Below are 7,918 nucleotides of genomic sequence, written 5' to 3' on the forward strand. Positions count from 1 at the left end.
GATCTACTTGGAAAAAAGTAGACAAAATAAAAATAAAAAGAATTTATTATTGACTATATTTGATGAAAAATTTTGAAAGGAAACAATAGACATTTTAAAATAGCAAAAAATAGAAAAGGGTAAAAATCAAGACATATAACGATAGACCTCTCTAATATCATTCAAAAAGTCAGAATATAAATCTACAGATTCTTTTCTCATCATTCTATAACAGTATTCATCCAGATGTGACTGAAGCATATGTTTAACGGTACCTCTCATTGTTCGCAAAATTTTGATTTTCATCTAACCACTATCTTTCTATTGATTGGGTATGCGTTTCAGTGTTTGGGTCGACGTAATGCCGCTGATGGTTAACAGTGGAGTGTACAAATCTTCTGAGAATTCAAGGTGCTATAAGCCGGCCCACTCGTCCGAATGTATTACTGATCCTTGTGCACATTCACGGAATTATTATTGGTAGTAGTGTATTTCTGTCTCGACGATCAACATAAAAATAACGACAGTCAAGGACCCTTCTTTAAACCGAGCACCAAAGGGCCTTCTATCCAGTTGCCGTGATTCCTATTATTTTCAATTTCTGCTTCACTGTCTGTTGATTCTTGGTCAAGATTTCCTGGAAGAAGTCTTCCACGGTTATATTTCCTAGCTTCTAGCTTCATCTATCTGTATTGGCTCTGCAGTAGTCCCGACCATCTGACCTTTTTGTTGAACTATGTTAGTACAAACTTCACAGCACATGTTATACCAGTCAACTAGTGTGGAATGAGATCGTCCAGTGATAACTTCAACATATTTGTTAGGAGTTTCACACTAAAAAAAAAAAAAAAATTCACAATATCCAGAATCTGGCATAAGGAAAGTTTGCAATTCGTCTTATTATTTAAATCAGGGTAATGAAAAAAAACTGTTTCCAGTACGAGCACTTTTAAAAGTTTGACATCCTTTCACTGGACATCTTATTACAGGTACAAAACTTCCTTTCATTTTACGTCTTTTATTTTTCATAACACTTCCGCACTTATCACTATTAATGGCAACAACTTCAGGATTATCCAATACGTAAGTAGATCACATACTGGTAGAGAAACAACCCGGTAGATCCCATATTGAAAGAGCACCCATTAATTGTTTATTTGGATGAGATGATAGTGAGAGATAGATGGAGATGGTTTAGGCAAGTTCTTCGCACTCCCCAAGAGAGATGAAAGACCCAGGCTACATGGCTGGAAACTATGAAGCATGAAGTAGGAAATGATGATTGGAGGAGTATTGAATTTAAAGCTCAAGATAGAGACGACTGCGAAATCTAACCGAGGCCCTTTGCGTCAATAGGCGTAGGAGGAGATGATGATTCTTTTAAGTAAATATCTTTCTATATTTCTATCTTATTTGAGAATTTCTAAACCAACGGGATGGTCACCGTAATTATTAATTAATCACCTCAATATGAGTTGGTTACTAAGCAGCCTCAATCAAATAATGAAAGATTTTTCAACAAATATAACAATTGTGATTAGTTAGCCATGTCAGTTCTTTGTTTACTACAAATATGCCTATCAGTTAACAACAACAACACAACAACAACAACAACAGCAACAACAACAACAACAACAACAAGACTATTCTATTCCGTTAGATTTCCATTTAATTACAATCTTCCTTCGCCCATTTTCATAAACTCTCCCGCCCATTCCCATCTATCCTAACTTCTCCTCCCATTTCTGGCCTTCTATATCCCCTGGCCTCTCTCTCTCTCTCTCTCTCTCTCTCTCTCTCTCTCTCTCTCTTCTCTCTCTCTCTCTCCCCACACATATTTCCTTCCCAAATCCTTGGGAATGACAGAAGTAAGACCCCTGACAAGTGTGGAGAATTAATAGTGGGTACTGACACCCCATATTAGTCTCACGCTGTGGTCGGAAAAAAGGGGAGTTTACCCTTAATGGAGCCGGAGGTAAATAGGAAAATGGGACTCGGGGTTGCTGGCAGCCGGGGAGAGAGAGAGAGAGAGAGAGAGAGAGAGAGAGAGAGAGAGAGAGAGAGAGAGAGAGAGAGAGAGTTTTTTTTTAGTCAATTTATTGCGCCCATTGGAGTCAGACATTTGAGTACATGGTAATACAGTAATATTGTTTACATCTACATTGTAATTCAGTTGTACCTAAAGAATAAAAAAAAAGTATATACAGACATTTAAGTACATATTTAAACAGTATTGTTTACCACCTATAGCATATAATGAAGGTTATACAAAGGAATACAAAATAAAGTATAGACAGATATTTAGTACATAATAAAACTAATATTGCTCATTTCTATATATTTATGGTTATACAAATGAATTCATATGGAACACAAATTAAATTCAGTTTGATTTCATAGGTAGGTTGTACCTTTCTTTAATTAACATTACAAAACAGCCTGATTATTCAGTATCCACCAAAGTGAGGGATGGCGCATGAGGATTTCATTGAGCAAATTATTATCTGTCAATAATTTTTTACATATATCAACTACTGTGAGTCTTTGGGGGTAATATGTCACTAACAAGAGGACATTCCAGACAATAGTGTTCCAGGGTGTTGGCGTTGGTGCATGACATAACCTACAGGAGGAGAAGTGAGGAACTCCATCTTGCTCAGTCACCTACCAAACTGGTCGCCAACCCAGCCGAAGACGCGCACAAACCACGTTATTTTGACGAACCATGAGTCCACTGCGGCGATACTTGTGTTGGTGAGGAAAGAAGTGATCATAATGCTGTATTGATATACTGGTGGCTCTCTCGGCATTACTACGATGATGAGTAGGTGAGCGAGCAGCATGGAGCACTATTTTTTTGCAGCACAGGAGAGATGGACTGGGAGCATCAGCATCCTGGAGGATCCAGTTGACAGGCAGCCATTGTGAGATGGTCAACGGTGTTGTTAGCCAGAAGACCCACGTGAGTGGGAATCCATAGGAAGTGCACTACCAGTGAGCTTATGTTGGCCATGTCTAGTTGCCTATGTAATTGTGTAACCAGGGGCTGGTATGCTAGCTTATGTGAAGAAAGGGCTTGGAGTGCTGGTTGAGAGTCACAGATGATCAACCTGTTGTTTCTGGTCCGGTGGTGATTAAAATAACTGCATCTAGAAGTCCATGTAGTTCATAATACGTGGAGCTTGATGACTTTGGGAGGCGACGGCCTGTCCAGCCCTCTGGCGGGGGTTTCAAAATGTGGGAGAAAAACAGCACATCCAGCACTGCCATCCTGCTGTAGGGAGCTGTCTGTGTAGAGGTGATGGGCTACACTGAGGGATGAGGATAGTCTGTCGATGGGTCTTCAATGCACGTTGTTGTTGAAGTTGAAGCAAGTCAGTCTTAGAGACTGGAGTGTAAGAGATTACTGGCACAAGAGTGTGCCAGGGTGCAAGGCCATGATCTACGTTCTCTGCCACCATGTTGATATCAAGCCCCCGAATGCTTGAACAGACAGTACTAACTAGTGTACGTCCCCCTTGGCGTATTTGTGGACGAGGTGCATCTAGATCGAGAGAAGTTCTGATGATGTTTGAATAGTGAGGAGACAGGTGAGGGTAATACAGGCATTTGACACTGAAGTAGGTGACATTGGAGTATATTCTCTCAATGAGTGGAGGGAGACGGAGTTCGTGTTGCATGTTTACAATTCTAGTGGATGCTGGACAACCTAGAATAAGTCTCATTGCTTGGTTCTGGAATTTTTCAAGCGGCTGTATAGTTGATCTGGAGAGTTGACATAGTGCAGGGGAAAGATAATCTATCACTGAGCGGATGAAAGCTATATATATGGTTCTAGCAACTGGGATAGATACTCCTGCAGAATAATTAGTAAGCCACTTCAGAGGAGTCAGGCATCGCTGTAACTGGGCTAGCAGATCTTGAACAATGGGATGTACTCTCTGTCTCGCTTTGATGGATGGTGTAATTCGCACTGGCGCTCCCAAGTAAATATATTGTGTGCATAAAGGTACAACATTGTTCCCCACGGTAAATTCTGGTAGAATCCTTGCTGGCCTTGGGGGAGAGATTCTACTTTTTCCTGGGGAAATGATAAGACCACAGGAGGATGCTGATTTGTAGAAGGAAGAAAGGAAGCATTGGAAGTGATCCGGGGAGGTTGAATGAATGCAAATATCGTCTGCGTAGCAAGTGATGGTTGTGTTATCAGTATCAGGAAGTAAGGAAAGAAGGCGATGGTAGGAGTATATTAAATAAAAATGAACTAAGTACTCCCCCTTGTGGAGTACCAAGTTCAAGTTCCTTTGCAGTGCTCAATGCTCACTTAAACAGCACACGAGAGACCGTCATAATGTTTCCCTTGATTCCAAAATCAATAATCTGGTCTAAAATAATGTCTCTATTTGCAAAGTCAAATGCACTTTTCAAATCAATGAAGGCTACAACACTGGTTGGGGGAGAGACGAATGTAGAGCTCCATGAGACAATGATGTGTTCCTCGTTGGGGTAGGAAGCCGTATATTCTAGACGAAAGCTTATCTTGCAGCCAGAACATATGGCGTGAGAGGAGAATACGTTCAAATACTTTGCAGAAACAGGAGGTGAGGGAGATAGGATGAAATTTGTCAGTGCTAGGCTTGGGAACGGGTAAAATTGTACTATAAGTCCATGCTAGGGGCACATATCCCAAGCAGAGGCAGAGGTTGTAGAGCCGGAGGAGAGGGTTGCCAGGTATTTTTATGAGTGTGCAAAGGACTACATAGGTGATGCCATCATCACCAGGAGCTGACTTCTTACTCCCTGCTAAGGCACGTCGTAGCTCTTCCTTAGTTATGGGTACATCATCCTCTTTATCACTGCTCAGTAAGGCAGAATTGTGCATAATGAGCAGGGCTGTGGTGGAGGAGACTTTGGGGTTTCTTCTTCACAATCCTTTTGATGAGGTGCCACATGGAACCAATGCTTGTTTGATGGTTGATGCTGTCTGTTAATTTGTACCAGGAATCTGGTTGTACACATTGCTGTAGAGCAACTAGATCATCTCTCGATAGTTCATCTTGGTGCAGAGGCTTAGGACTTGGTTGTCTTATAAAGGCAAGGCCATCATCCATTGCCTTCTTTTCTGCCAGAGAGAGAGAGAGAGAGAGAGAGAGATGAGAGAGAGAGAGAGAGAGAGAGAGAGAGAGAGAGAGATTGTTCCTGGGAAAATTCAGGGAAAAAAAAATTCTTTGGATAAAATTCAGGTCTGAGAGAGAGAGAGAGAGAGAGAGAGAGAGAGAGAGAGAGAGAGAGAGAGAGAGAGAGAGAGAGAGAGATTACTCTCTGGAATTTTTTTAGGGTTGTTAGTGATAACAGGTAACAGGATTCTAATAGGATGGATTTTTGGGGATTGAACGTGGGGGTCGTTTTATGCTTCTTAAGTGAATAACGTCTTTTGAAATTCCAATTTTTTTCCTTTATAATATCTAAGAAAATTTTAATTTTCTTTTGATGTAAAATCTCTTTACATATAGTTACTTAAGTAAGTAGTTAATGATTAGCAGCTGTTTTCACATATGGTTTAGTAAAATGATTGCATTATAAATATTAAGATCTTTATTCAGCTTTTAGAAAAATTACTGCGTTATAAATATTATGATCTTTAATTCTAGCTTTTTGAAAAATAATTGTATTATGAATATCATGATCTTTATTCTAGCATTTTGAAAAATGATTGCGTTGTAAATGTTATGATATTTTATTCTAGTCTCTTGAAAAAATGATTGCATTATAAATACAGTATTATGATCTTTATTCTAGTGTTTTTTTTTTTAATATTGCATTATAACTATCATGATCTTCATTTTAGTTCTTTGAAAAATGATTGCATTATAAATATTATAATCTTTATTCTATTTTTTTCTAACTGGCAACGTATAAATAAATTTGATTATAACACTGGATCTATTAGCAATCTTGATAGATATCAAAAACTATTCCTTAAAAGCAAAAATAGAGGCAAGTGCATCCTAATCTTTATTCTAGCTTTTTTTTTAATTGGCGACGTATAAATAAATTTGATTATAACACTAAGCGTATTAGCAATCTTGATAGATATTAAGATTTATTCCTTTGAAACACAAGCAGAAGTAGAGTGCATCCTTCCGCCAATGGTAGCTAGGTAAACACGTAGGTTTTTTACAAGTATTTTAGTCTTATGTAAATATCCTTGAACATCCTATTAGTGTTTACTTTTTTTTACATAATAATATCATTTACAATTAATTTAATTTTGATATTCAAATCATATAATATACAGTACAGTAGAGACGGAATTATGTAATTTATTATGAATATAGTTATATTATTTAAATCATAGAATTTACATCAGGAGCGGAATCATATAATTTATTATGAATATAGTTATATTATTTAAATCATAGAATATACAGTAGGAACGGAATTATATAATTTATTATGAATATAAATTAATATTTAAATCATTGAATTTACAGTAGGAACGGAATTATTTAATATATTATGAATATAAAGTAATATTTAAATCATAGAATATATAGTACGAAAGGAATTGAATAATTTATTATGAACATAATTTTATCTAAATCATAGAATATACAGTAGGAACGGAATGATATAATCTATCATGAACGTAATTATAATATTTGAATCATAGAATATACAGTAGGAACAGAGTTATGTAATTTATCATGAACATAATTAAGATATTTAAATCGTCAATTAGATACTCCAAATTTCAAGCGAATTCTTTAAAATGGTATAAATTTCAAAAACTCTTTATTGCATTATTTACACCAACGTAAGTAACATTATGTTGAATAAATTCCTTCAATGTATCCATAGTTGTGACTTTGTTGAAATTGTCCTAAGTCATAGTCTGAAAATACTTAGATATGCATCTGTTTTCCATCTAGTTATCAAACAAGATAAGAAATGTCTTGAATTGAGTGTTTTGTATTTGATTTATTTAAGTATTGAATGCTGGAAAAATTATTCAGGTAAAGATATTTTTTTATTATTTCTAAATATCCTTTGAAAACGATAACAGACAAACTAATCTTCGTGAATAAGACAATAGGATAAGACTATAAAATGCAACATATGTAATAATAGTAATAATAATGATAATAATAATAATAATAATAATAATAATAATAATAATAATAATAATAATAATAATAATAATAATAATAATAGTAAGAGTGATTATGATTTATTATCATCATCATCATTATTAGTATTATTCTTGATATTGTTTTTTATTATTATTATCACTTATGTTGCATCTTTTTTTTTAATTTCAAATAGACATCTCCGAGTGTCTAATACACACTCTAGACTATTTTACTCCTAGTTACTAAATTTATATTATGCTTCTGTGAATTAGTTCTTTACCCTCATAGCATAACTCCAATTGGTTCAAATGTTCTTTACAACTATCAGTCAATATAAAAATTATATAATAACCACGTAATCTTAGAGATCACATCTCCTACCTGTCAATCAGAATCCTAAGGCAATGAATATTCATAATTCGAGTGTTTTTATGTTCATTCCTATTCTTATCCTAATTCGGTATTACTGATTAGTTTAAACATTATATATACAGCGTATCAATGATAGAAGAAATGTATTGTAAGGTAAAAGGAGGTAATTTTCTAGCTAAGATATATAACAAAATGCATAATGCACAGAAGTGTACCAGAATCAATAAAGCCGACAGTACCTAAAGAAATACGTTCTGATATACATCTGAAGGTTACAGTTACATTCATTCATTGTGTACTTCACATTAATCCTTATTGATACAAAAATATAAACTAAAGTAGATTATTATTCGAACCATTTGATAAACAGCTGATGAGCCGGGAACACTTGCCAGATCTGGCCGATTCTCTTCTTCAAAGGATAGCAGGTGATG

The 7,918-nt window shown here is 35.8% G+C and overlaps 1 pseudogene; it reads right to left on the minus strand.

The window, feature by feature from the left end:
- Positions 1-645: 645 nt before the first annotated feature.
- The window catches only part of LOC137619929 (uncharacterized), a 15,880-nt pseudogene continuing 8,607 nt past the window's right edge, over positions 646-7,918 (minus strand).

The sequence above is a fragment of the Palaemon carinicauda genome, chromosome 26 (genome assembly GCF_036898095.1).
Source record: "Palaemon carinicauda isolate YSFRI2023 chromosome 26, ASM3689809v2, whole genome shotgun sequence".
In the NCBI taxonomy this organism is placed as follows: Eukaryota; Metazoa; Arthropoda; class Malacostraca; order Decapoda; family Palaemonidae; genus Palaemon; species Palaemon carinicauda.